We start from the raw sequence: 27,938 nt of genomic DNA on the forward strand, positions 1-27,938 counted from the left end.
CACTTCTGTTAAAATATCAGTCTCAGCAGTCTTCTGTTGTTCAGTTCTTCTTTGTGAGGTTTGCTGTCTAGTTTGAACTACAACTTGTACAATATCATCTGCAGAAAGTGACTTCTAAAAGTCATGATCCTTGTACTTCGCACCTTTGATTTTTTCTCATTCTTTTTAGGGGTCAGAGCAGGCAGTTTATTAGGAAATTTTCCTACTGTGTTGGATTCATGTTGCACTGTAAGAATAGCATGTTCTTTTGTAGAAAAGCATCCATTGTTTATTCTTTTTGTACTGCAGCCAGAACGGAATGCACGGGTGGAGGGAGTTTATTATTTCTCCCTACTGATTGCAGAACCTGGACAGAGTCCCTTGCTGCTGTGTCTTTGTTTTATCGGGCGGGTTATTGGTTATATATATATATATATATATTAGTGGTAGTAATAAATTTGCATGTTTTATTTATGGACAGATTTGGTGATTGTGTTCCATATCCTATAGACCATCGTGAAATGATTTACCGGGACTATCATGGGAGACTAAACTTTTTAAGCCTCATACTCCCAGTGTAATTCCCCTTCAGTCCGTCCGCTCAAGTCCTTTTCGTGTTAGTGTCTTTTGGGCTAGCAGGAATATGCTTACTGGGGCCCTAGTTTTTGGAGGAAGCAATGCGCCCCCTTCTCTGGAGGGAGTCACATATGCTGGCTAAAGTAAAATGTAAGTTTTTAGAGGAAAGTGGGTAGTTGGTAAGGAGAATTTTAGAACTTCTTCTTCTTTTATGGCTGCCCTTCATGCTGCTTCTCTGCTCGGCTCTTCTACCGGATTCCAGTCTGTGATGGTGAGTTGTGTTGTGGTTCTTTGTTTTTCTTTTTCTTCTTTTGTAGTCTTCTTCTGTTGGTCTACACTTTCCGTGAACCAGCAGTAATCAAATTACACACCAATAACCTTAAAATGTCTCATAGCCCTAAAAGGGCAGAACGGGGAAAAGTGTCGATTTCTTCAGTCTTTGGCTGGTGGTGGTTGCTTGGTTGCTTGGCTCGTTCCCTCTGCTTGCTCTTCTTTCTTGATGAGGTGAAAGGAAGTGTGGAACTTACAATATCAGTTAATTTCTCAGTCACGGGTTGGGAGCGGCAATCGCCTTGAAGTTTTTGGGTTGTAAGAAGTGGATGAAATCATCCAGACACAAGTGGGTCCGGGAAAGGGGTGGGGGGACGATGTGGCCACTGTTAATTGCCTGTGTTGTGCTGACTGTGAAATCTAAAACAGTGAGAAACAGAAATACACATAAAAAAAATAATCAAGAAAAGGAAAGGAAAAGGAAATAACTTCCCTAAACTGTGGAGGGGGACACCTTGTACGCTTAGTAATTTTGGTATATATATATATATATATATATATATAAAATTGTTAACAAACCATTGTATAAGTGTAAATGTGTGTAGCCCAGTGAATTGTTTGGGATACTTACTTCATAAAATGACCTTTTATTTGAGGTCAGGGTTCGTTGGGTTTCTGTGATACTGTAAAAACAAGACCGTATTTTTGCGGGTTTGCAATGTCGCGCTCGGTTTTGATAAAACGTGCTGAAATGGTGGTTGCTCAATATTCAGCATAAAGGTGTTGCATCTCATCAAGAGTAATGAAATCTTCCTCTTTCATTCGTGTCACCAGAGATTTTCTGTTACTTTTGGCAATAATCTGTGCCCATTGTTCTGGAATGAACACACCTCTTATTTAATCTTTCTTGCATTTTCAATATTACTGAAATCAAGATCACAATCATTATAAGAATGCTCTGGTAGGAGGAATTTGTGGTCAACAATCTCTAGATTAATCTTGTTAACAACATACATCCAAAATTTGACTATAAATTGGGTCCCATAATTATCAGTAAAAACTATTAGGATAGAAACTGTAGAGGGTAATGAATTAATATATTATAACAAATAATACATGATTTCCTCACAGCCTCTTGCTGCTTGACCCTCATTCCATAAAACCGTACATGCATTTTCTCTAGCAAGATTGTCTATTGTATACACAAAAGTTATATGTCCAGATCTGCCCAGAATAGTATACTTCAGGAGCATGATGTGTGACAACATTTTTTGAAAATCAAAAAGGTATTGCAATATGGGTAAAATTGGTTTTACATTGTTCTTTAGCCTGTGCCATAGCAGATTAGCCTCTGCTTTACGCAGATGGAGCTCTTTTTTCCTTAATAGCTGCCTTTTTTGCATGTTGTTCCATGTTCAATAATGTTGTGTAATTTGTCACATGCATTACATGTGTCACTGTGAGGTTTGTGAAAACTGAGATTGTAGCATGTGTTAAAAAAGCATGTCTGTAGAAAGATATAATCACAGGCTGTTTGCCTATTTCTTGGCAAAATTCCTGATACAAATCATAAAGTTTTTTAAGATTTAATTCAGTATTCAGGTATTTTCTGTTTGGGGCTTGCAGCCTAAAATAGTGGCTACTATAACGTGGTAACGGTGAAATATGTTTCTTAATGAAATCCAACTTTTCCTGGCAGTTTTATTTGCAGGAGCTTTGTGGCCTTGATTGTCTCAAGATGAAACACCAGTTTCTGATTTTTTTTCTTAATTATAACATTCTTAAAAAAAAATTCTTTACATACCCTTGTTTCTGCTAGGTAATACTTGCAGCTAACAGATTTATCATGAATTGTGTTTTCCTTTTTCTTCTCTGGGTGATCCAAAACAACTACAGGATTTAAATTTGACAATTGTAATTCCCAGTTGCTGAGACCTCAATAATCATCAAAAGTATTTTATATTCTTCCTCGTTTATCTACCTATTATACTAGAAACGGCAGTTGTGATTAAAAGTTTTAAGTTTTCTAGCCTCATGTGCCTTACCTTTACAATCTGTGTGTGCTTTGCCAGCCCTTCATACATTTGATGCAATATTTTTTTCCAAAGATGCATTCTTATGATTTTTTCTCCTTGGATATTTAGGTCTCTTTGAAGGTAGCCCCTCTGCAACATTTTGTTCCTCAATTCCAAACATAACAGAACATTTTTGTAAATAACATTTTTATTAAATAGGAAAATGCTGTTGCTAAATAAAACAACTTCAACACTATTTTGGAAGAAATGTCAGGGATTTAAAAGAAAATACATTGTATAGTAGTAAAAAATGCCTTTATTGTTAGCAAATGTTATGTTTAGGTTTACCTTCGTGTGAGGAATATTCACTGGAAATGTCATCTGTGCTAGGTCTGTAGGTTACATCTTCATCAATATTTCTGTAAAAATCATAAACCACTGTTAGACGTAGCCTGCAGAAAATGAGAAAATAATGAAAAAGTAAGAATGTGTAACTTATGTCAAAAAACAAGCTTTATGTGCTGATCTCCATAGGGGAGTGGTAGCAACATCTATGCCTTCCATCCAGAGGTCCTGGGTTCAAATCCAGGTAAGACATGGCATTTTTCATATGCTACAAAATTTCCATTTCATACTCCCATGCATCAGCTTTGAAGCTTATTTGGTGAATTAATAAAAAAAGAAACACAACCTCTATACAGCTTCAAATAGTAAGGAAAGCATTCCATGAGTCTGAGATGGTTATGTTTATGTGGTGTCTAAAGTTCTAATCAAGTCAGAATAACTAGTAAACAATAAATAACAACTTAATTACTTATTAAAATCTAAGCTTTATCATAAGCAATAGTAAATACTAAAGAAACAGCTTAAAATTAGTAAGTGATTACAAGCATATAAATTGAACTAACCATCTTTAGTGTAGTGGTTTTCTTATTTGCCAGTAGATCTTAGTCTCTCATTTCTGCATATATCTTATAACTCTATTTACCAAAGAAAGTAACTTGGCCTCTAACCCATTAAAGTGCTATGTAATGTCATTGGTAAAGAACTATTTTTTTTTTCTTAAATTAGATGTAATTTCCTTCATAATGATTGATTTTGGTACTTTTTTACAACTAAAACTCTTGTCACATAAATTTTTGATTAACAGTGAAAATGCCCCTAAAAGTAAATTTTAAAATTTTAAGAACAATTTTGTTTAACCCCATATTCTTTTTTTTATCTTGCTTTACCAAGACACTAGTATGTCTATGAGTAAGTAGTTTTGCCAGGCAATGATCTTGCATTTATTTCCTTTTATTGTACCTATGTTATGTTTTTTTAAGTAAAAACAAATGAACTGACAACAGAATGTTATCAAAATGAATTTATTCAAATAGAAAAAAATTCCTTTTAACAATTGATTATTGTAAATAAAATTAAAAATTATATAGTATTGATATATAAATTATGTAAATTATTAAGAAAATATACTAAAGTAATATTTATTTTTTATACAGTTTATGAAAAGATATCACTTAATTAAAATTAAATCTTAAACTTGAATGCTCCTTCAATGAACTTCAACTGTTGTTGAAACAAGATTTTACTCATTTCCTTCTAATGCCGTTTGATTATTATGTGGGTTTTCTGTAACATATTTAATTTGAAATATTTCCTTTGTGTGGAGGTATAATATGAGTATGGAGGTAGTATTAATTTTCATACTCACAGCTCATTGATTCACGAATTTGTACTTGGAGTTATAATCTATAATGGAGTTATAAAACATAATTCAGCAATTGACAGTCTTTGGTACTTAGCTCATCTTCATTCTTAATTTATTATCTTTCTAAATGTAATTACAATATTTATTAAAAAAGTTTTTTATGATAATTTTACAAAAATAGCTGGCAAAGTATAAAAGACTTTCTTGCCAATAATAAAAATTAAGAATTGGAACAAAAAAACAGAATATATATTTGTTTAGAGGTTAGGAACAAATTTTTAGAAAATGTTTTCTAAAAATGTACATATATAGGTTTAAAAAATTTGTAAATCTTAACATTCCCTTTAATAGCCAAAATAAAAAAAATTAAATTTTCAAAAAAACTTTTCTGCATTTTAAATCTGGGGTCTATTTTTGTTTTAAATTTGTAAATATTGCTTGATAACTATATAAGAAGTACAAACTTTCAAAAAATGATTGAAAAATTTTTAAACTGAATGGAGGTAGAGCAAAAGAACAAAATACATACTTCAATTTTAAGAGGTGGTGGTTGATTAAAAAAAAAATTAGATTATCTATGTATGCAATGTAGGTAAATTAACTTTAATGAAGTTTTTTGCCTTTGAGGACAATCAAAAGTAGTTTTTTTTTGCCATTCATCCATCCCCGTACCAAATTAAAAAAAAAATTAATATGAATTGCCCCAAATATAGAAATATTTGAGCTAAATTGTTTCAGCCAGTACTGAGATATGAGGCCAAAAGCATATATGAATTAGTTGGACTCTAAAAACAAAAGATTTTCAAAAAAACTTCATATCCCATTTTTGATATGATCACCAAGGGGATATGATCAAGGGGAAAGCAAGGTGCTTTCCCCTTTAATATAGCTATTCTAGCTGTATTTGCTAGGAAAGTAAGTCTATGATCAGGTAAAATTTTGAATCTTTTAATTCATTATTTTTTTTTTAAATCAAGGGTGAAGGAGGTCTAAGGCAAAAAAACTTTTCAAAAATGATTGGTTGTTTTTATTGTTTTGTTATTAGGAGGTTCATTTATTATTTTAATGTTAATAATAACCTATAAGTAAATGTATACTATGTCTGAATGATGATTTCAATCCTTAGATGTTATAAAAAAGATGTGTGTGTGTTACTAATCTAAAATCTTTTGGTAATAACTGTGCTGAATTTTAGTACTATATTGATTCAAAAAGTTAGAAATGTGGTCACTTCATTTTGAGAAGTTAAACACCTTATAAAACCCCTAATATCCCTTCATTAAACATTTTTTTCAGCTAGAATTCTTAATAAATAAAAATGCACAAATTTTGAATTTTTCTAATTTTCAGATGGAAATGGAAAATTTATCATTAGTCATTCATTGAATCAGTTCAACCCTTTAACATAGTGCTCTAGAACCAGCGATAGGTATAACAATATTGAATCAAAAAATGGTGAACAGGATTTCATTTGGTACCAAAATCCACTTTAAATGAAACCCTATCAATAATTTTTTTGAGAAATCATTATTTACATTTTTTATTTTTATCATTTTTGGTCAAGCAGAAAACATGACTTTTTTATTAAAACTTGAATTTAAATGTTTTATGAATAAAATAGTATAAATAATGGTGACATTGGGTGATAGCAATTAAATTCATTTTCATAAGGGCAATCAGGTGTAACTATAATAATGAAAACAATTTTTAAACCATATACTAGGTACAGTATCTACAATATAATTAAAATATTTTATTAATGCTTACAAATATATTATCTTAAGTGTATTTTAATAACTTCATGTTCAACATGTACTAAAAATATTTTACATTGTATAGATACAAGATGAATCAATTTTCATGTTATATAACGTTCTGAAATGCATTATTATATGTTTTAATTATTACAATTATAATTCATATTGCACATTTTTTATTATAATCAAAGTCACAGCCTTTTTCAACCTGTTAGTATGATCTTCACTTTGATTTATTTTTTAGTTTTCCCTATATTTAAAAAAATTTCTGTGAACTGACCTCCGGCTTGTTTGGACCAAAGGCCTAATCCATCACCATCCAAAAACTGCAAACAATGTACCACATGCTCCAAAACAACTGGAACTTTCAATTTTTTTTTAGATACTTCTGTAACTTTGAAACATTTATGTAGTTTGTCATCAATATGCTGCTCCAATTCATCGCAATTTTTTTTGTCATGATGTAACAACTCACAACCTTGTCCATAGCTTTGAAAGCAGAAATAAATTGCATCAATCCAAGAGGTCCAAGATTTCAAAATTGAGCTTCAAAAGTCAGCTTGTGTTAATTACTTCCTGCAAGCGTTATTCTCAAAAATATCACCTTACAAAACCTTGTCTCAAATCCCTTAGGTTTTCAATCAATGTGGTCAACAAGACAAGCCTCATTTACGCTGCTTACTGAAATGCTATTCTTGTTACTATCATCCTGGTGATTTGTTAATTCCCCAGTTATATGAAGCAATAAGGGCAGGGAAAAGATGATATTGCTGTTTGTTGATCATTCACAATGAGAAGGATTTTAAAATCCAAACCATACTGAACGGAATATTATCCAGATTACACAACTCTAAATCAGGTAGATTTTTGTGTGTCTCCTTTATTCCAGACCCTATGCATATCATAACCAATCTACTATGCTAGTTAAAACATATTTTTTGCTTGTCGTTCCTCCTTCAGAATTCACATTTTTTCTATTTACAACACTTTTGAGGTTTTTACAATATTTTTTTGCTGAGTAACACTCTTGAAACACAGATGTGCTTATTTTGAAAAACCCTTGACCACTATCTGCCATCACTTTAATATGAACATTGCTGATGAAATTCCTCTTTGTTATGATACATTCTAGTAGTTCATCAGCATCTGCCCAAATAACTGGTGTTTTTGCCTCTCCTCAACCTCGTACCCAAGTCAATAAAATCATTATTTACCTTATTTTATATATAAATACTATTCAGTGAAAGAATTCTTTCATTCTTAGGCAGTTGAATTTTTAAAATACTTTAGTTAGTTTAAAATAAACTATCTGTAAAAATTAATGTGAGTAATGTTATACCATTTTTATGTTATCATATTAGTTTAGATTTGACCTTTCCATACCTCCTTTGTTTAACATCTAATAAAGTAAATGCGTCAAACATGGTTTGGTGCAAGGGATGAGAAACAGAAAGATAAATTATCTTTTAAATTTATTATGGAGAAGTATTTAATAAGTTTGGTTTTATATCAAATTTTTTCCCTTTTGAGTAAATATAATGCATTGATTTGAATCAGAATTATTACATTAATTTGTTGCTCCACTAAATTGTCTGTTAGTCTTTTGTATGATTGTGATGAATATAAAAAATCTTCATTAGTGAAATGTTGCTCTCTCTGAGTGTAATGATATTCAACCCTTTGGTTTCTAGAGTAAGCTGTCAGTTACTAAGCTGAATGTTAGTTGCATTTTAGTAGGCCTAGTGTGCTGGTGTGCCACAGAATATTTGATTCAATAAAGAAGATAAATGGAAATGATTTTGCTCTATACTTTTTTATTTATTTATCACTTACTACTCTCTGTATTTTTGGGAAAGTTTGCTTTTTGGTCTTGAGTCATATCAGTGCTATTAACAAATTCAATTATTTGTACTTATGACATCTAACAAACTGATTAATGATAATAAAAATTTCCTTACTGAGCTTGGGAATGATGGGCAGAATTTATTACTGTAGTTTTATTTCTTTTAGGTGCGTGTGTAGTTCTGCAGATACCCCATTCTTACATCTTGAGAAGAGGGGGATACATAATTTGTTACTTTTTACACGCAGTATTTATTATTGCTATGATGTATAAAGCATCTGAGCACTAATGAGAGTTTCTTTCAAGAAAGTAACACTGTCAGTCTCTGTGAAACTGAATGAAGTTATTACTTGTACTGCTGACATAATCTGCATTTTATAGGCTTGCAAAATGCATCAGTGTACTTAGCTTATTAAAGAAAATAACAATAAACCAACTACTTTACTCCTAACTTTTGGAATGATTTGTATCAAATGACAACTTTCATCTAACGGTTTGATTTTGACTCTAACAAACAAAAGTTTTTTTTAAATTGATTGTTCAATTATTTTCACATGTAAAAAAAAGTTATTTTTCTTTTATTTTACTTTATCCTGCCACCATTTGGGTACAAACATCATACCAACTTGTTCTTTATACCATTTTTCTTATCTTAAAGAAATCTTTAAAATGATTTATCACACAAAGGATGTTACCATTTAAAATATTTGAGTTACAATTCCTGGGACAACCTTCAAGAAAGGGTTGAAAATCTGTTGCTAGTCAAATGGTAAAGTAGTGGACCGATACCTTATCCTGAAATTTACGGTTATATATCTGGATGGTTTAAAGTTGTTGAGTTTCTGTACTTTTGCCTTGCTCTGTACATAAAACATCAAAACGTTTTATTTAATATTGTTGGTGTTAAAAATTTAAAAAATGCATTAAAACTTAAATGATAAACAGAAATTTTGTTATGTACACTTTTAGAGTCTATTTTAACCTAGTTGTTGGGTACTTTATCAGCTGCATATACACAAATCCCATTTACCATTAATACACAACGATAATTAAATAAATTATATAAAAATTGTAAAGTTTACTCACAAGAAACTGGACCTATTATTTTGTAAACTGGATGTAATTTTTTAAAAGCAAATGAAGAAAGAAGCTCTTTTCTATTTTTTAAATATTTGATATCTGTGTTTGCTTTATCATATTGTTTTGATGCTAAATTTATTTCAGTAGCTAGGAATACATTTTTTTCCTGCTGATTTGATTACTTATTTATAGAGATGAGTAATGAACAATAGTCCGGGGGAAGTACAGTGCCTGTTGTATCTCTTCCTCCCTCTAATTTTTGTGTCCATTAATGTAGAAATTTTTCTTATTTCTAAAATATTATTTGTTAAGTTTGCAAAGTTAAATTGTACATAAATCTTTAAAAAAAAATTGAGAAATATAAACATAAGCTGATTTTTTTTTTTCAATTGATGGATACTATTTTGTGTATTTTAAACATAACTTTTTAATTTGTTTCTTATTGTATCTTGCAAAATTATTAATATAAAAGGATATTTACAGTTTAGGAAATACCTTACCAATGTACTTAAGAAAAAAAACCACCTTTCACTTACAAACGTTTGAGCTTTCTGGATTTAATATTTAGACCAGCACACAAGATAGATTTTCTGTTTCAATCATTAACTTGATACCTTTAAAAGGTTGATAACCTCTGATTTTTGTTTATTGTTGTTGCTCTTTTGCAGTTTTAACTTTTTCTTGGGTTCTTTTTTTATTGTTTCCTTGCAATAATTCCAGTACCTTATAAAAAATGCATATCATTTAAAGTAAGATTTCTAATGTCGATCTGATGGGGAGTTACTGTAAATTGTAGTCCTTTCAATCGACTATTATTTGTAGTTGCAATAATAATCTTTGTGTCTAAAACCCAATTCTAATACAGCTTTTTAGAACCAATTAAATTCATTATGATTATTCCATCGAAATTGGCAGTTTTGTTTTACTCAGTATTATAATAGTGATATTGATAAGTGACATTCAGGTTGTCCTTTAAGAGATGAAGTGTTATTTTATTGTCTTTAGATTATACAGGTTACCTTGTATTTAAAACTAGGGAAAGATTATGAGTTAATTTAGCAGGTAGATTTACAAAGTAACAAAAATCTTAAACAAGGAATTTTACAATCCTAAAAAAATAATTTATAAAATGACTTACTTTATTAAAAGCATATCAAATTATCATTCATTATATCATTTTACATCACCCACGATTAAACAGAGTTTAGATACATGTTTGCTATTCTATAAAAATTTAATTGAACAGAATTTGTGTGCAAAGTTTACAGATTAAAAAAAAAATTATTCCTGAATAAACAGTCTTCTTATTGTTCTCTCAATTATTAATTCATTTCTAACAAAGTTATTATTTCTAACTTCTACTTAGCTATTTATGCTAAATTAATATATTTTCTTTATCTTGTATTTTAGTGATTTTATGGCATATTTTATTTTTTCAATTATTAAAAAATTGGTTTTTCTACCATTCTAGGATGTTACATTTTAATTATAAAATTGATATTTATATATTTAAGGATTTTAGCAAACCTTTTATGATTGCATTTGAACCAACTTAATAGCTTACACCATTATTCCACAATGATTATAAAATTTTAATTTTGGGGTGACCATTTAAAGATTAACCCAACAGTGTTGATTGTAGCCATCCGTGTATTTTTATAATTGTCTAACAAAACTTAATTCGAATCCAAAATCCAAGACAAAAATTGTTTATAACATTAAATTCAGTAATGAACTGTTTGTTGAAAATACTTAAGTTTTATAGTTATACAAATAGATGAAAATAAATTTTAAAACCATTTAATAAATTAATATATAGGAAATTGAAAATGCCACTCTCCGTGATAAGAGTGATAACATCTGTGCCTTTCAACTGGAAAATCCTGAGGTTGAATTCTGATTAAGCTTGACATTTTTCATATGTTACAAAATTTCTGTTCCATACTCCCACCCACAAGGTTAAAAATTATATGGAGAATTAATCATCATCAATCAAAAAAAAGGAAGAGATTTTAAATGGTTCCATGAAATCGTTTCTGCAAAATATGCAATATTTAATGTTTGCAACCACCTATAACAACCATTTCTAGCTAAGATTATCCCACCATAAAAAAATCATGGTTTGCTTTTCTTCTCTTCTTTAACAAAAAATTTACCAACTTTTTCAATAGACATTTTGAATAGTACTTGTTCTTTTAGAACAAGGATGTAAACAAACATATTAATATTACACAATAAAAAGTAGGAATAACAAATAAACAAGGATTCCAATCAGTTAATGTTCATCATTATATAAGTAAGAATAATATAGTATAGCACACAGTTAATGATTAAATTAACATAATCAAAAATAAAACTTGTGTTCAATACCAAACTGTAAATTTTTAATGCATGTTATTTGTACAAGAAATTTATTTAATACTAGCTCTACCCGCCACGCTTCGCTGTGGCACATTGTGGTTGCATGGATGAGAAATGAGAAACAAAACAAAGCATATGTTTCATAGAAGTTTAATTTTGCAATACTTGTGGATATACAATATTTTTTGTTTTTCCACTGTCTGCGTAGATATAAAGGCTATCTGGTTTGCCGACTCGGGAACACGCAACATACAGTTGCCCATGTGAGAAGCAATCCGCATCTAAATCTAAACCACACAATTCTAAAGATTGACCTTGAGCTTTATTGATTGTGATTGCAAATGCCAATCGAATTGGGAATTGCAATCTTTTAAATTAAAATGATGTATCGGTCGGGATTATGGGTATTCGAGGAATGAGGACATTTTCACCTTTGAAAGGCCCCGTTAAAATCGTTGCTTCCACTACGTTATTCATTAATTTCTTAATTGCAAGTCGCGTGCCGTTGCAGAGTTTTGGCTGATTAATATTCCGCATCAGGATAATTGTCATTTTTTGATCGAACCGTTGCTAGAATCAATCTAATGAGGAATGTTTTCCCAGTTCCTCCTGGCGCATCCAAGAAGAAGGTCCCCCCAACTCCGTCATTTATCATTTGCATTATGCGATCATAAATGCCTTTCTGTTCACGCGTTAATTTGGGAATGTCTGATTGGACATATGACTGAAGATCACCAATGTTGTAACTCTGTTCACGGCGTAAATCCACATCAAATGAAGCAATCGCAGCTCGGGTGGGTGCTGGCATTCCCAATTGACTAAGAACTTTATTTGCAATAGCTAAGCACTTGATAAATATCTTCAATATTTATCAATGCTTCGTTGTAAATTCCATGGTCATATTGGTATTTTCTAGGCGTACTCTATGCAAAATATCCTCAGCCATATGCGATCGATATCATTCTCATAACTCTATGGGAGATGAAGGGAAGCAAGCGGTCAATATAATTGCGAATAATGCGCGAATTTGGTTTGGATGTGCAGTGTTGCACGCGTCATTAATACATATATATCCCACTGTTGGTCGTTTTCTAATAAATTCAGAGCTTGGTGAAAGGCGCAGCTCAATCACGACACAATCACACAAAAGTACCTCGATTAAAGTGAATATTTAATTCAGATTGTATAATAATCTGAATCAGATGCAAGTGGATACGTTTTTTTTCGTTAATAAACAATGTAATTGGGAACAGGTATTGTTTCACATGTGAATGCGGTTGTCGTTAGCTAGTATGGCGAGTATTCCCCTCGCTTCCGGCAGATGGCGCGGTCACTGGTACACAACTGACCGTTAAAAAAACTGTTTTCTCGCGGTCGCGGGTATGTGACTGATGCGAAAAATAGATAAAAACAATCTTTGATGCGAGTTATATATCGTGCTAAAATTTGAGCTCAATCGGTGCAGAACATTATGAGTTTTTGAAGCGTATACAAACGAACTTAACATTTTTATATATAAAGATTTGTGGGCTGCGAAAAAAAGCCCACAAATAAGTCGTGCGAAAAACACATCATTTTAAATGCTTACAAAAACAGAGTAATGCTTACAAATTACATAATAATCAAACGGCGTTGATTTCAGATGTTAATAAACTGCTAACGTAAGTAGAAGTTGTGCTACGTCAGTGTATAACGTGATTCTTGAGTATGAACCTACTAATGAATTAGTAGGCTTTGTTTTAAAAAAAAACAAAACCCCGCAGGTCAATTGAGAAAAAGGTGAGATTTTGATAAAAACGCGATTCGTAAAAAATTACACGAATTTGAATTATTTAGAAATAGTTTAGCGGTGTATTATGTTCTTTGGAAGAGAATTCGGTTATTGTCTTCGACAACGCTTCTTATCATTAAACGAAAAGAATTCCAGCCGTGTTATAGAAAAACAATGATATCAAAATGTGGCTTAGTTCAAAAGGAATAATTTTTGAAGAGGTTTAAGTTAATGTTCAATCATTGCAAAGGGTTTCGCGTATTAAAAGTAATTTTAGTCCGTATAAAATTGGTTTGACACACACGCCATATTCGTAAGTCGTGTTTTTATTCGGCTCCTAACGAATATGTTTGTCGGCCTCCGTGGCGCGAGTGGTAACGTCTCGGACTTTACCGAATCCGGTGGTTCCGAGTTGGAATCCCGGTCAGGCATGGCATTTTCATACGCTATAAATCATTCATATCCATCACCAACTGCGGTTGTCCTTCTCGGTGGCTTTTGTTTTTGTTTTGGTGGTTTTTTTTTTTTTTTAATAAAATACAGATGTTTTAGCTGTATTTAAATTCAAAGAAATTTGTTACTTAATCAGTTGTGATTTTGTTTACACTGGCAACGGCCATACGGGCTCTTTGTGATTGGTCGTTGTGTTTGACAGCGGCCATCTTGCATTGATCTGACTGGTTTTCCTTTGTTTACATTTCCATCTGATCTATTAGCCTCTTATTTATTAAATAACTGTACAAATTAAAAATAGATAGATAGATTTACTAAAAATAGATGAAAACAATCTTTGATGCGGGTTATATATCGTGCTAAAATCTTTTTATCGTATTTTTTTTTAATAAAATACAGATGTTTAAGCTGTTAAATATAATTCAAAGAAATTTGGTCGTTGTGTTTGACAGCGGCCATCTTGCGTTGATCTGATTGGTTTTCCTTTGTTTACATTTTCAAATTAAAAATAGATAGTTAGATTTATTAAAAATAGATGAAAACAATCTTTGATGCGGGTTATATATCGTGCTAAAATTTGAGCTCAATCGGTGCAGAACATTTTGAGGTTTTGAAGCTTTACACAAACGAACTTAAAATTGTAATATCTATATATATATATATATATATATATATATATATATATATATATGAGAGAGAGAGAGAGAGAGAGAGAGTTTAAATGAACACAATTGAAAATTTGATAAAAAAATAAAAAAACTGAACTTCACAAATTTTACCTTTCACTTATTCTCCTTCCCCTTTTCCACCGCCGCTCTTCCCATCTCCTCCCCCCTCTCTCAGTTTCCTTTTTCCCCTTTCCCGTTTTCCCCTTTTCTCTTTCATCTTCCCCCTTTCCCCGTTTTCCATTTACCCCTTTTTCCCTGATGGCCGCGCGTAAATCGGTGCATATTTTTTTGGTCTTTAGCGGACACACATACGTACATGCCTTTTATATATATATATATATATATATATATATATATATATATATAGTATAAAAAAGTCTGTTTGTATATTTGTTTGTTTGTTTCGCAAATATCTCGACACCGGCCCCACCTAACGGGTATAGTTTTTGCAAAAATATTTCTTTTCACGTAACTAATATTCATGTTCTAATATGAACCAAATCGGTCCATAAATATAATTTTTCTAATATCTCAACCCCAGCGCCATTTAGCGGGTTCATGTTTTGCAGAGATAAATCTTTCCATGTAAGTAACATGTAATCTGAATATGAGGCAAATCGGACCATAAATACAATTTTTCGAAATATCTCGACGCCAGCGCCACCTAGCGGGTCCAAACCAATTCAGAAACCTTTCCTGGCATGCGTTCAACCATTACCCAAAGTTGCATCGCTATCGGATGAACGGTTTAGGAAGGCAGAGACTTACAGACAGACAAACATTCTTTTTGTTTTCATTTTGTTGATCATTACTTCATAATAATTTTAAGAAATATGGTATTATATAGATATAAGACAAATTTATTTAAGTAGTAATAAAGGGACTTTTACACTGTCCTAATATTTCAGGAAAGAGTGTTGAATTAATTGCATAAATATTTGATGTTAATAAGTAATATTTTAGCAATTGTGTAGCTGTCCACATTTTTAAAGATTGGAGAATCTTATCTCACTTTCAAATGAAATAGTTTAAATGAAGTATAGGAAAAAATGTGTATATATATAAAAAAAAGTAAAAAATAGAAGATTTTTACTAAATTTTTCACGTAAGTTGACTTTGATATTATGTAATTAATATGCTTTACGATAAAAATTATTTACCTTCTGGACAAATAATCTCATGTATATTAGGGCTGCGCCCTCTGGCCGCTTCGCGGGTGGTATTTCAATATTTTTTTTACCATATTGTAATATAGGAGAACCAATGTTCTCTTATATCTTGACATGTCATCAATAGGTGTGACTTGATTCTCCGAGTGTTTTAAGCCACTGTCCGTCTTAGTATATAAGTTAGGTCACAAGTGTTTGCAATTTTCGTGTTTTCAGCATTTTATTACCATATTATAATATAGGGAGGATATCTATAAATGCGAAGTTTGTTGAAGCCATAACTCGCTAACGGAGCATTATATGAATATGTTTACATGTACTTTTTCCATTATTCCCACGATTAGAATAGGTTATGAAAGTCCCCGGGGAACTTCGAGATACACTCTGTATATATATATATATATATATATATATATATATGTACATATAAGTTATAATTTAAAGAATATCTTTCTTATTATAAGGGATATAGAAATTAAAAAAAAAAGAAAAGAAAGTTATTTCAGTTCTCGAGCCACTTAACGAAATAGTACAAAAACTTCAGTTTTTTTTTTTTTTTTTTTTTTTTTTATTAATGAAGGAATAAAGAAAAGTTGGAAGAATTTTAATTTATACAGAGATTTTATCGAAAGTAAACTGAGTAATGAAAAGAGGGACATAATTGGCTTTAATTTCATTGTAGCCAGTTAAATTGTACTGTAGATGGTACTGTTGTTCGCGCAAAGATCAAATTTATTTTAATACTCGGGTCAATATTTCTAACTGGATGGAAGGTTGCAATCTAAAGCAAACAATGTTTAAATCAAATATATAAATATTTATGTTGCTTTTGTAGGCTTAGGTTGTGTTTGACAGCGGCCACCTTGAATTGATCTGATTGGTTTTCCTTTGTTTACATTTCCATCTGATTTATTAGTCTCTTATTTATTAAAAAAAACTGTTTTCTCGCGATTTTTTGTAACACAATAACACAAAATTACGAAATATTTTTCTCAATTTGATCGCAGCACCAACTGTCGGGACAAACTAAAATTAAAATAGAATATTATTGAATATTCGATACTGCGATGGTAGTGCAGTCTGCCGGATCCAATGTAAAACATTCCAAAATCAACAACTACTTATAAATAAAAAATTAATTAAAAAAACATTTTCCAGTGGACCAAATTGTGAATCTAAATCATTCTCGAATCCCCTTGAACACACACACAAAATTTCATCAAAATCAGTCCAGCCGTTTAGGAGGAGTTCACTTTCATACACATGCACACAAGAAATATATATATAAAGATATAAAACCTTTTACTTCAGGGTTAATAACTTTTTTCTGTTTAGCCTCCGGAACTACCGTAAGGTATTACTTCAGTAGACGAATGAGGATGATATGTATGAATGTAAATGAAGTGTAATCTTGTACAGTCTCAGGTCGATCATTCCTGAGATGTGTGGTTAATTGAATCCCAACCACCAAAGAACACTGGTATCCACTATCTAGTATTCAAATCCGTCAAAAGGTGCCTTTGCTAGGATTTGAGCCCTAGAACTCTCTACTTCGAAATCAGCTGATTTGCGATGACGAGTTAACCACTAAACTAATCCGGGGGGGAGTGTACCAATTAAGCCTGCTACTCTTCAAGATCTGCGAAATCGAATTGTTACAGTAGTGAATTCAATAACAAGGGACCAGTTACTAATAAAAATAATTTGGGATCAATTAAAATAATTAACTGTTATTTATAAATCTCGAGTTTTGTATCCTTGTACGAAGTAAAGGAAGAATTTACTGCAGCGTGTGCGATTGTGTTAGTGCTGTAATGTGACGTTGTACCGACTGACACAATTTGTCCTCACCAGTGTTTATAGAAAAAAAATAGTATGGTGACAATTCGAAACAAGAGAAGGAACGGTTATAATTTTTTTCTTTAGTTTTCAAGGACAAGTTATAAAGATTAAAATAAACATTTAACAACCCTAGTGTAAGTCTATAACTGATATTCGTATATGTTAGGAAGGTAGGAGTGGTGCATATTAGCAAGAAATGGTCATTGTCATAAATTGTTTTTTTTTTTGTGTACATGTACACCAGAGCTATCTAGTGAGACAAATTACAACTGCATTAATTTATTACAAGGCTTCATAAAAGTAACAGCATAACTCATGGTGGTGGTTGTTTTCTTTAAGTGTTATTTGCTAATGAAAGAAAACGTAATTTCGGTGGATTAACTAAATTTATGTTTTATATAACATTATTCAATTAAAATGAAAGTAATAGGTGTAACTGAGTGTGTATTTACACACAAAGTGAATTGTTGTTATTGAATGTTTTAGTGAAATAACTGAAATTATTTTCAGTAGTTTGTTCTATGTTATAATGGAAAGTTTTGTGTCTCAATATTCTACTTCTAAACTTTTGTTAACGGATAATAAAGGAAAAAAATTCTAGTTCAACAATAAAAAAAGTAAGTACAAAGTATTTTACGAAGAAATTGAAAATATTTCAATACATATTCTACAAGAGAAAATAAAAAAATCAAAAAAATCATTGTATATAAAAACTGATCCGGAATCGTTCTTTTATTGAGTTACAACTTGCAAAAAATTTTCCTTAATTTTTGTTCCAAGGGTAAAATAAATCCATACTGAAATTCTTGGAACTTAAATTTGATAATTTTATGTGGTTTTGATCCGAAGAATTTAAGTAAAACAGGTCAAATTCATAGTAAAAAATTTTTAACTGCAAACAGCATGATTAATTTAAAATTTATGATGATGACGTAGGTAATCATTACTTTCAGCGATATATGTGTATATTATTGATCATTATTTAATATATGCAATGATCATTATCTACGATTCAAACTTCAAAATTATTGTTGGTTTTTATAATCTAACAGCTACTCAGTTAACGTTGTAAATTTATAATTTTCTGCATCAATAAGTCATCATTACTTTCAGCGAAAGCGGGTGTTGTGGATTTTAAATTTTTTATAGTTGTGATAGCTAATTATTGACAGCCGATGTTATTTTATTCATTATTTACATAAGAAACGGGATTTCTCAGACATATTTTTCGTTAAATAAAAAAATGGTATCTCGAAAACGGTGCGTCCTTGGGGATTTTTAACGCGATTTCAAAAGGCTTAACTTTGCGATCACCCGGAACGATAGGTCCTAGTCCAATGCGTCTAGATGCCACCATTCTCGAGATACTAGCGCGAGCGAAATTCTCCCCCACAGAATTGCAGGACCAAAATATTTAAAAGTAATTTTTTAACAATAAACAGAAATCTTTACCGACAATATTTTCAAGGTTAATAACTTTTTAATGCATATAAATTAGGTGTTGAAAATCTTCGCATATGTTATCCACCTCAATAAATATTATATATTACTCTTATACTGAATTTAAACAATTATTATTTTTTTTTATTATTATGAGCGATAGAGAGGGAGAATTATTGTGAATCACCGGCAGTTTTTTCTTTCATCTCCCATCCTCTGCTGCTACATATTACACTATACACGCGTGTATATATATATATATATATATATATATATATATATATATTCTCGCTCTATGCCTTTTTCATATATATATATATATATATGTTAGCGTCTTGTGTTACGTTACAGATTTTGATTACGAGTCAGCGATTTTTTTTCCCCATGTAATTCGTACGTACAAAAAATTAACACAACGCGCCTAAACAAGTTTTCACTTCAAAATATGTATTAAATATATGTAATAGATAATAGATATACAATAATAGATAAACGATGTTTAAGCGTTCCATATAATATGCAATTTTAATTTGTTACAAAAATCTTACCGGTCTAACTTCATTTAGTAAACAACGAATAATCATAAGAATTGCATTATTTCTGTAAATGTGATATGTATTACAAATAAATGAAATAGGCCCAGTAAGAGTCTTGTAATTGTATTTCAAATTGAATTGGTTTTTGTTGATAGTCATATCATTCACTTCATACCATATTTTTAATAAAACTAGTATAATGACCTTTACGAATCAAAAATCCGTGATGTAATATTGCACTTATTACTTTGTAAGTGTAACTCTCGATTTTTATCGTTAAATATTAATTCGATTGGAAAATTTTTTCATATATCTATATATAATGCCTAGTGTCTTGCATGTGTTACAGATTTTTATTAAGTCAGCGATTTTTTTCCTTTGTTCCCTTGTAATTCGTATGTACAAAAAATTCTGACACAACGCGCCTAAAGAAGTTTTCACTTCTTTAACATATTTACATACCTAAGTATTTGCGTACTTGCGTACGTATGGACGTATATGTGTCGCTCTGCTTTTATCCTATCTCAGGATTGACCGGATTTATCCTATCTCAGGAATTGATTTTTCAATTCTGGCTCAAATATTTCTCTACATAGGACATTAATTACATCTTTTTTCACAATTCGTTAAGGGAGTGGGAGATATCGTGAAAATATCGATTTTGATTTTTCTTCAAAGCCATTTTAGAGAAAATGTTATTAAAACCAATTTTTTACTTACAATGCATATATCACCCCCAAAAAATTGTAATTTATATTTATTTTTTTAAATTCTATCTCCCTTTGGTTGTTTTTCAAACATTTTTTGAAAGTCTATATACTTATAGAGCTATGAAGAAATGTCACAATCTTTCTATATATTCCGAACATAAAATGCAAAAACGATTTTTTTGAAAATTTTCTTTTCTTAATTTAGTTTTTATAGAAGGGGTGAAGTTTTAGAGAAAACTTTAGCAAATTTTTCATTAACCTATGAATGAATATTTTTAGAAAACATTTTTTTTAAATTCATTCCCCACCATAAAGAAATAAATATATACTCTTTTTTTTGGCGAAGGTCTTAACTTTTAACCAGTTTTTTTTTTTTAATTTTTGTCACTTAAAGGGCTACTAATATTTAAATCAGCTTTTGGACCCATATTATATTCCCGATCCAAAATGAGAAACAATTTTTTTCATTACTTTCATAAAAGTTATACTTTTTTCAATATTTTTAAACAATCCTTTTTGAAATTATTAATTTTTTAAATAAAAGTCAAAACCTTAATTGTAACTTTTTGCAGATTTTGCAGTGAAAAGTGCCAACTTATTGTATGACTTGATTGGCGTAGCCGGGAAAGTCATACAATACGTATGACGTATATGAAGGAGTGTGTGTTTTTTTTAAATCAGACTGGTAGTTTTTATTTTATAAAGCTTCAAACTTGAATATATGTTGTTTCTGCGTTGATAGTAGATTCCTATTTTTGGTAGATTAATGTAAAGGCATCGTAATCAAGGTAACGATTTATTTGAAATAAAATGAGAAGTTAGTAATTTTTTGATGAACCTCAATAGTTGCCGGCATCCGTGGCACAAGTGGTAGCGGTTCGGCCTTTCATTTGGAGATCCCGGTCAGGTATGGCATTTTCACACACGCTACAAATCATGCATCTCATCCTCTGAAGCAATGCCTAACGGTAGACCCGGGGGTTAAAAAAAACCTCGATAGTAATCTTATGTTTTTCTTAGATTAAATGATATTTTTAATGTTCTTTATGCGATAAAAAGTATTATTTTTTAGCTTCTTATTACACTGCCTGTAAGATAACTTAAGTAGTTATAAATGTATAAGTAGTTGTTTATAAATGTGATAATAGAATTTAAAAAATGCAGACATACTGCATGTTTAAAAACATTTAACTAGGAAATTATATTTAAAATTTTTGAATATTTATTGATATGAAAAAATAATCTTCAAGTTTTCTCTTCCAAATTTTTTTTTTCGAGTAGGGCCCCTACATTTTTTTTTCATTGTCTCCTCACACCCACAATTCTTCCATTATATTTTTCTTCCGATTCCTTTCTCAACCGCTCATTTATTTTGAATTTTTGACCCTCCTTTTTCGTTAAATGTAGAACTTTCTTGTAATATATTTTCTCTCATTCTATCAACGTAGTTCTATATCTCAATTCTTTCCATCAGAAATTCCATTTCCGGCTGTTTTCCTCATTCTAATGAATAAATAACATAAATGTAAACGTGGCATATATTTACACGGCATTTTTTATGTTTATTATTATTTATTTAGCGTATGGCACTAAAACATAACACCAATTACAGTCAAAATTGTAAACAAAGATTTAACGAAAACTAATAATATGCTATCAATTCAGGAGTCACCATCAGGAAATCTTCAGGATTCCCTTCATAAGCTGTCCTAGGGAAAACTTCTGTGATGTGTCTGATAGCTTGATTTTCACCACACTCACAAAGGGCGTCGGTGTTTTACCCCATTTATGCAGGAAATAGGCGCACCTACCATGCTGAGTCCATATTCTGTTTAGCGTTGACCATGACTTACGTGGCAAGTCAAAATCCGGCGGCCCTTGAGTAATACATGGGATTTGGTTATTCTGCTTTGTGGTCCATTCTCGACGCCAGGCGTCAGTTAGGTCAAATCCGTCCTCTTTGGCGGCAATTGCTGTTTTGATAGGTGGCTTTCTAGACCGAAGGCGACCACGATTGGCATCCTCAATGTCTTCACGCATTGGCAGGTGTTGATTGTCCATAATCTTCTTGTACTCTCTTACAAGAGCGTTCATAGTACGCAGGTTCGGGGGTGGTATGTGGCTCAATACCGGGAGCCATTCCACGGGAGTAGACCTGATAACCCCGGCAATCATACTCATAGTGTCATAAGTTGAGTATCAATTCTATGAAAATAAGGGCTGTTAAGCCACACTGGCGCACAATATTCAGCAGTCGAGAAGACCAAGCTCAGAGCCGATGTGCGCAAAGTGGAAGCCGATGCTCCCCACGTCGTTCCACAGAGTATGATGTTGTTGCTCGCTCTCAATTTCCCTGTAGTTTTCATTAGGTGCTCCTTAAATGAAAGCGTTCTATCAAGTGTCACGCCTAGGTATTTCGGTCTTTTTTTTTTTGGAGGGCGAAAAACGTCTGTACGTTATCGTCGCCCGGATTTCTTTAATTTTTTATTTTTATTAAATAAATAAATAAAAGTAATTAAAAAACTAGTACGTAAAACTAAACCTTAAAATAATAAAAATAAAAGCAAAACAATTAAACAAAGTTTGAGATGGGTGTAAAAGACCCATTCTCGGATAACAAAAGCACAAAAATGATACATAAAAGCTAAAAAAAATAAAACACAAACATAAAACCTTAAACTAGGTTAAAACTAAAATAAAGAAATTAAATAAAACTTAAAACTAATATCACAGACAGAGTCATTAAAACATAAAAGCTAAAATAATAAATTAAAAAAACTACATAAAAAATAAAATTTAACAGATTCGGATAGGAAGTGTAAAAGGCTCCCTACCCGGATAACAAAATCAAACCTATTAAAAACTTTTCTAGAATAAAAAATATACCCGACAATATTAAATTTTTTGGGTTAACCCTCTTCTACGCAGAAAAAGAAACATCCGGGTTAATACTTCAAATAATACAGCTGATGTCATTTATCCAAACTACTTCTAGTTATTAAGTCACTGTTATTTTAGACCATTTTTAATTCTTCATCTTTTAACTTACAAACTTTCTAAAGTTGAGTAATTTTATTGTTAAGGACCTTTTTTATTAATGCACGAATGAATTTTAACTTTTTTTAATTATTTATCCTAATTTTTTTGACTTCAAAAGTGTTTTTTCTTCTGAACTTTGTTTATTGTTATTTAATGTATCTATCTATTAATTTTTCAAGTAGGGTAATGTCTGAAGATCCATAAATCACAGTTCTAAAATCTAAAGAGTGTCGTCATTGGTTTCCCTTATTTTTACTGCGTAAAACAAAAAAGTACTGGATAAAAATTGTATTGCTATAACTTCAGCTGAAACTCCAGTAAATAACAACAATGTGCTGTCACTGATAAAATCTAACCGTGCCTAACGGTTTAAAAGTTTATTTATTTGAATTAAAATCTTCTGTTACATTTTAATTCAATTCAGTTCACTAAAATAAAAATTTAGACAATATATTTACATTATAATTTTTTTTTCGTTTTCACGCATAGTTTATAAATTCAATAATACATCATTTTATTATACTTGTTATTTTATTTTATACGTAGATAAGCACTTATTGCTTATATAAAAACAATCATTGAATCTTGTTGGTTGTAGGCCTTTAATTGGGACAAATTTTAAAACGGTAATTGTATAGTGTTTGGTAACCATGTTCAATTTTTTTCATACTTATATATATATATATATATATATATAACGTATACATATAAAGGCGGGGGTATACATATAACGTTTAAAGGCGAGGTCTCAATATCTATTGGAATTGCTCGAGAAAGAAAAATGAAGAGTTGCGTATGCCGTTTAGAATTTGGGAACGTTCTCGAAAATCCAACAATTCCTCAAACAAAATCTGTGGCGTGGAACGTGAAAACATCATCACAATTAGACAAACCGCGATACGTTACTGTGGGTTTCCAAACCGATAGGATAAATAAAGCTATAAGGGATGCGTCAGAATTTGATTCGTGTAATGTGAAAAACATTAAAGTATTTATAAATTCAAATCATTATCCGTACGAGGATTTAGAAGGGAATCGAACGATGATGTATAAGATGTTTATAGACTTTCAAAAATCATATTATAAAAAGATCGATTCGCCGTGCACGTTTTCAGATTATAAAAACAAATATCCGTTGTACGTGATTGATTGTTCGAGACAAGATGAATCGGTTAAAATAAGTGTTATTGATTTGAAAATTTAAACTGAGACAGAAAGAGAACTTTACACCTAATACAATAGCGTATTGTTTATTAATTTATGAAAATATAGTTTCTTACTCACCATTAACAGTGAAAAAGTAGTAAAATACAAGACAAACGAAGAGTCATAGGCTGTAACCAGAGTAGCTGTTAGATAATTTTAACATATTTTTTTTGCGTTTGCAGTTAAATTTCACGACGAAAGAGTGGATTCAATGAAAATATAATAGTAAAACACTGCTGATTTTTTTGATGAGAAATTATTATTTAATATATCGAAAATCCCTGAAAAAATACGTCCGCATACGGCATCACTTTGACCTTTGATCCCTTGACAAAATTTATTGTTCTTTGTTGTAATTTTTGGGGTTATTTCAAACCCGTGTTTTACTTTGTATTTTACAGTGAATGCACTCTTTCAGCGTAAAAATTTAACGAAAAACAGGAAGTAATTGTGGAGGGGTGGTCTCCCTTTAATTTTCCAGCTTTCTGATGAGGGGGTCAAGGTCGAATTGATGCCGTATGTGGACATATTATACTACTGCTACAATTTTTGCTGATGCAGGTCTGAAACCCCGGGTCAAAGAAATATTTTCATCTTCTGATAAGAATTTAATCCTTCACCCTTTTCTTTATTTACATCAGGCAGAAAACCGATTACATAAATATTTAAATGATTTTGTTGAAAAAATTAAGTTTTTTATACGTAGCGCTGATAGACCTATGCTCTACATAATTTTTGTGATTACGCATATTCATTAACTCAGCCATTTTACAACGCGCAATACTTGATTCTACTTTTCAGGTTGATCTGAGGTAGCATTAAGATTTCTATAGTAATTAGTAGAAGAAAAAAGAAGCTTTTTATTCACTTCATTTACGTATTTACAGATACTAAAAAATATTTATGTATATTTTACAGAAAATACTCTTCAGGCCGATAAATACTCCGAACGTTGTAAACACCAAAAAATTTTAATTTTTTTTTCACAAGAAGCGAATTTTTTTTCTAAAAAACGGACGAGAAAAAGTAAATATTTTTTTTTATTCACTTCACCCATTAAGCTAGTAAATTCCAACATACACACTTATGTAAGGGATTTTCCCGGAATCGATATTCTGTTGAGTCAGAAAAATAAATGTGTCTAAACGAGTTACTTTTAGAACGATAGTAATTCTTTTCCAGTATTATTATGCTTGTCATTGCAATTTTCATCTCAACCACTTCTTTTGCAACCAATTTAACTAAAATTCAAGATCACAACTGCATAACCCACCAACCAGATTTTTTTTAAAATTTAAATTTGAATTTTTATTTAAATTTTTCTCAGAAATTACGTTTTTATCACGAATATTAAAAGCATGGAGCGCCCTTCATTGTTGAAAATTATGAATGAAATGATTATAAAATATAATGTAATACAATAAAGGGCGCCCCATGCGCCCTTTTATTATTCGTGATATAAATGGAAAAGAAATTTTGGATCTCATAGGTTATACGACCGTCCATGGGTTATCGGTCCATGTTCGGTTATGAGATAACCAAATATATATATATATAATAAATAAATTTAAAAGTATAAATATAATCTAACCAAACTTACCTACGCTCGCTTCGCTCGATAGTCATGGTTAGCGAGAGAAGCAAGCGTAAGCTAAGTTTGGTGGGTTTTATTATATATATATATATATATATATTTGGTTATCTCATAACCGAACTTGGACAAATATTTATGGACAGATATTTATTGGATATTTATAGTGGTGGTCGTATAACTCACGAGACCCGAAATTTTGTTAATAAATTCCTTCAATATGTATTATTATAAATAAATGTTCACATAAAAGTACAATCACTACCGTCAGTAGAAAACACATTTAAAACATTTAAAGATCATCATTATCAATATAAAACGTTATTTGAATTTACTCAAAGAGTTTATTATAAATATTTATTCTTGATTTATGAAAGTAAAATTATTTTTATTTTTTTCATGCGTCTTTAAACAAAAGCGTATTTAAAATTTTTTTAAAATATTTTTTTTATTTTTTGAGAACGCTATTTGAGATTTACTGTAGATGTATTATAACTAATTGTGAAAATATTTAATGGCCACCATTTTGACAGGGTTGTCATAGTCCGAAATGTTTTACCCCAAAATTCTTGTTTTTTTTTTAGAGCATGGGTGTTTGGTAATCTAATACCGAAATATAAATCGTTTTGAGGTTGGAGCATATGCTAAATTTTATTTTACATATTTATTTTTTAGTTTTGATTGTTGGAACAGTTATGAAAGAAGTACTGTTGATTATTTCTTTAATTATCTCTAAAAAGCATTTAATGACCGCCATTTTAATTAGACTTCACGTAGCCTGATTGCTTTACGTCAACATTTTTGTTTTTCAATCCTCTTTAAAATTATGTGTCATAATCCTATTGCTGAATTTAACTTTTCTATGTTTAACTGTTGAAAAGTTATTTCAAGATTGCCGTATTTTGTTAAGATTATAATAGTCCCCATAGAATTAACAGTATATTTTATGGAAACGTTACTTTTATACGAATGTGACTGTTGCAGCGATTTTTTAATTTCTTAAATGAGTAAAAATTTTAAATTTTATAATTAATCGATTTCATATAATTTGTTTTATAAAAACACAAATGTTAAAAGACAGACTCGATAGAAGCATGCTCGGCTGTTAAACCGAAAGGTCTTTGGTTTGATTCCCGGCTAGGTTTTAAAGAAAATTTTATATAAATAGACTTCAACGTAGTCAATAATATAATGCTGACGATTAAAAAAAAAATTTGTCTATTGAAACAAGATATCTAATTCTATTTATTAACTAACCGTGCGAAGCCGAGTAAAAATTCTTTTTTATGAATATTTAGTAAAATTTATCAATACATAAAGACTTGTATATGTAAACGAAAAATAAAACTTTATTTTGATTGAAATATAGTACATTATATAGATCACGTCAGTAAAAGTAACAAATATAAAAAGAAATTATATATATATATATATATATACATTGGAAATTGTTTTGAGCACATATTTACGTACACGTTGAACGAGATGCAGAAAACTCATATTTTTGATTAGTATTACCAAAAATTCATCAAGAGAATAATATTTTTCCTGTAAAAGAAAGATAACAAAGTTAATGAACAGAGCCCGTGCGAAGCCGGGTAGAAATTCTAATATATATTTTTTGTTAACATTTAGTACAATCTACTACTTACATCTCATTACTGTTTTTATATTATCTATTTCTATTAAAACAACACACAGCAAAACTGAAAATAAAACTGTTAAAAACGAACGTGAACGTAGGCTAACCTTTCAATCTCAAAATTCAATAATAATTTGGTTAAATTATAATAGACGTATTTAATTATTAGTAACCAAAAAACCATTAAACAAGATTTTCTTAAAATATTGCTACAACCATTGTTTTTTAAACGTTCTCTCAATTTTTTTACTCACTACGACTGCTAACCTATCTTTGCCTAAC

The 27,938-nt window shown here is 30.6% G+C and overlaps 1 long non-coding RNA gene across 1 annotated transcript; it reads right to left on the bottom strand.

Annotated features, from left to right (window-relative positions):
* Positions 1 to 29: 29 nt before the first annotated feature.
* Positions 30 to 27,938, bottom strand: LOC142324462 (uncharacterized). The gene is made up of 3 exons (XR_012756298.1): positions 27,667 to 27,938; positions 3,189 to 3,259; positions 30 to 1,245 (listed from the first exon to the last, which is right to left on the bottom strand). It is a non-coding gene; the product is annotated as an uncharacterized LOC142324462 (long non-coding RNA).

Source organism: Lycorma delicatula, chromosome 5 (genome assembly GCF_047948215.1).
Source record: "Lycorma delicatula isolate Av1 chromosome 5, ASM4794821v1, whole genome shotgun sequence".
Lineage (NCBI taxonomy): Eukaryota > Metazoa > Arthropoda > Insecta > Hemiptera > Fulgoridae > Lycorma > Lycorma delicatula.